Below are 3,372 nucleotides of genomic sequence, written 5' to 3' on the forward strand. Positions count from 1 at the left end.
AGTTTATCAATTTATTACAACAAAAAAAAAGTATAATAAAGTTTTTATTATAAACCTGAGATATAAGAAAGGTGTAAATAAAATAATATATCTATGTTACTTCATGCAAATAGACCTAAATATATCATTTTTATACCTTACATCTAGGTTTATTTGCATGAAATATCTGCAGAAAACAATTGCATAACTATAACAAAATAAGTAAAAAGACAACCTGTCAGTATGACTATTTACATGTTGAACTAGATGTTTGTTGGTAGAATTGTAAGTAAGATGCGACACAGAGTGGTACATCACAGTCGGGACAGAAATACCTGCTTTCTCTTCCCATTACCATCTCGTTTTCTTATCAGAAGCAGACTATAAAAATATCTGCTTGAACTGCCATCTATTGGTCAATATGGAACTAGAATAAAACAGAATTTCAGTCTCACAACAAGTGCACTCAGGTGAAAAACTCTCAGAGTATGAGCATCCCGACTTAACATGGTATAATAATTACTTACAAGACCAATTGGCCCTTGTATACTCAGGATAACCAAGGAAGCAGTTAATGTAGGAAGGTTTTACACAATTCATGATGCATAACTGACACTGAGTGCATATTAGAAACTGACTTCATGTGAAGATGACATGAATGTAAGGTTAGGCTAACTCAAATAGTTTCATAATCTATGACCAGGAAATCCCCATGATAATTACTAAACCAGAAGTTGAAATTCCAGTGACAACAGGGAGGGTGGTCCTTGTACTACCAAAAATTGAAATATCCATATCAAGAGAAATTAGCAATAAATATACATTAGTTATTAGGACACAGTAGAAAATAAACACTTGAAGGATTGATAGTTGGAAGAAAGAACTCATGTAGACATAAAGAATAAGATGGCATACATGATTTTACCCAGTAAAGGCTTAAATCTTCTTGTGATAAAATGTGATGTTAATACTGATAAATATATTTTGTGATTTTTTACTCTTGTTGGTGACAAAAATCCAGCTTTTGGCAATTTTTTTTGCACCAGCATAAAATTTATTGCTTGTTATTCTGATTTGTACAATTTGTATGAGTATATATACACACACACCTCAAATTCATTGGTCAAGAGTTAGCTCCTAGTTTTGAAAACTGACAACAGAATTATGAAGTTGGTGGGTTTTTGCCACCAATTCTTTAAGAACCAGAGCAGTCCTTCAAGGTGACGTAGTATGGTTGAACAATTCCTGTCACAAAGAATGACAAACTCTAAAGTTAGACAGGACCATACATTGTACTGAAAAGGATCAATGATGTAGTTTAAAGATAAGTGATCTAAGAAAAAGGTAATTCACTGCAATCATCGTGTCAGTGAGAAGACAGACAACGGGGTAACTCCAAGAAGGAAACTGTCAGGAGAAAATTAACCTGCTGAGGAGCCCTGATTTCATGTAAAGAATGTTTAAAGAAGATCAACAAGGACACAGCCACCAGTGAAGTCATGTCACCTACCAAGGAAGAAATCCCCAAAAATGACAAAACAACCAATGATGATAAAGGTCAAAAGTTCATCCCATCTGCATACAATGGGCCTCAGAAGAAAAACAATCATAAAATTCTTAGTTTATGGACAGTTTAGTGTAGTATCTCATTTTTGTACCAGGACTGTTCAAGGAATTTTAGAATCCAGGAAGGAGCAGTGTTTGAAAGTTCTATGTTCAATGTTTTAATTTATCTGTCAATTAGAGGGTGGATGAGGTTTAAATCTAGTAAACTTAACTAAGATCTAGACAGATACATTAATTATAAATATGAGTAAGCAATTAATTTGTGTCAGAGTGCCAGAATGTCCGAGTAAAGTATTAAATGAGAGTTCAGTGTGATTAATGTTAAGTGATTTAAATCAGTGTCAATAGCAAGATTTATTGTGACTATTCTGATACTCACCGAGTTAAGTGTTTATTCAATTATTGATCAAACTGAAAGTTAGGGAGCCAAACTGTACATACATCATACAGTTTTTATTGAAACATTGTAAGTTTGAACTACATTTAGTTACAGAATTTATGTTAGAAACTTTTATTTATATACTTAGGGCTACACCTGTGTACAAACAACTACAAAGTACATGTTAAGGAAACACTAAACTACTTTATCATTATGTAAACTAGACTTGGCCTTTTTAGTTATATTTACCAAATAATCTAAAATAATCCTCCCAATGATATAATACTTTAATTATATTATGGTAAAAATAAATTGTATTTTTTGAAAACGTCTTGAATAATGTTAAACATAACTTTTAAGTTTTACTTTTTAAAATGTTTTTTACTTAGGTGAGGTGCTCATTCACTGAAATTGAAAATTACAAGTTGTATGATACATGATTAAGGGAAAAAAATATTTCGAGTTAAGTATCAGTAAATCGAATGATGTATTCATTGATTGGGCTTTATGTTTATTTTAAGTATCCTAAACTAAAGTTGGTAAATGAAAACTAAAATTTAAAAACAAGGCACACATAAGATTAACTTATAATTCTATATATAGTTTATGGCCACGGAGAAACAACAACGTTTACGAACTTACCTTCTCAGTTTTATTCTGGCTCGAACTTAATTCAAACTCAAAATGTTTATTCTAATTTCAGCACTAACTCACTGTTTATCTTAACGCACAAGTAAAATTAGTTTATTATTAGTCGTAATATTACATTTTTTTTTAGTAAATACTCACACCATAACATCACAATTTACATAATTACTGTAACTTCGTTTGAAACTAAAAAATAAAGTTTCAAACACATGGCGCTTACCTTAACTTAGTAAAGAACGAAGCCTAGGGACCACTGTGAGCTTTACTTATAAAATAGTGATAAAAATTAAAACGAAGTACACGAAAACTGTTTTACTCTAAGTATTAAAAGTTTAAAGAGGAGAAAACAAAATTTCATAATTTTATTTAATTTAAGAATAAAACCACCTTGGGGGAACATTTTCAAAACTTTAAGAAATTAAAATTTCTGATTTTATCAAGCTGTTTATTCAAATATGTTGATTAAGAAATTGGGGCTTTATCAAGTATAGTCTCTTATTTTTTCATTTTGTTTGTTTGTTTGTTTTTAATCATGCACAAAGCTACACAAGTGCTATCTGTGCTCTGCCCACCACGGGTATCAAAACCCGGTTTCCAGAGTTGTAAGTCCGCAGACATACCGCTGTGTCACTAGGAGACTTTTTTTTTCAGAAAAGGAAGAAAGTGATATGGTTACGAACATGGTTTTTATCTTTCTCTGTTTGTTGTAAGGCGTTAATATTGTTGCGTCAGCGAGGTCACGTGACTAGTGTCATGCCACGTTTCTAGAACTATCTTGTTCCTTCGTGAATGCCCTAGCA

General features: G+C 31.7%; 1 long non-coding RNA gene across 4 annotated transcripts in view; it reads right to left on the reverse strand.

Moving 5' to 3' along the window:
* Positions 1 to 2,860, reverse strand: part of LOC106475961 — a 7,616-nt gene extending 4,756 nt beyond the window's left edge. For 2 of the 4 annotated variants that reach the window (XR_002609033.1, XR_002609034.1), the window contains exon 1: positions 2,567 to 2,706. This is a non-coding gene — a long non-coding RNA (uncharacterized LOC106475961). The other 2 variants (XR_002609035.1, XR_002609032.1) reach the window with 2 other exon arrangements.
* Between the last annotated feature and the right edge of the window lie 512 nt (positions 2,861 to 3,372).

Source organism: Limulus polyphemus, unplaced genomic scaffold (genome assembly GCF_000517525.1).
Source record: "Limulus polyphemus unplaced genomic scaffold, Limulus_polyphemus-2.1.2 Scaffold9517, whole genome shotgun sequence".
In the NCBI taxonomy this organism is placed as follows: Eukaryota; Metazoa; Arthropoda; class Merostomata; order Xiphosura; family Limulidae; genus Limulus; species Limulus polyphemus.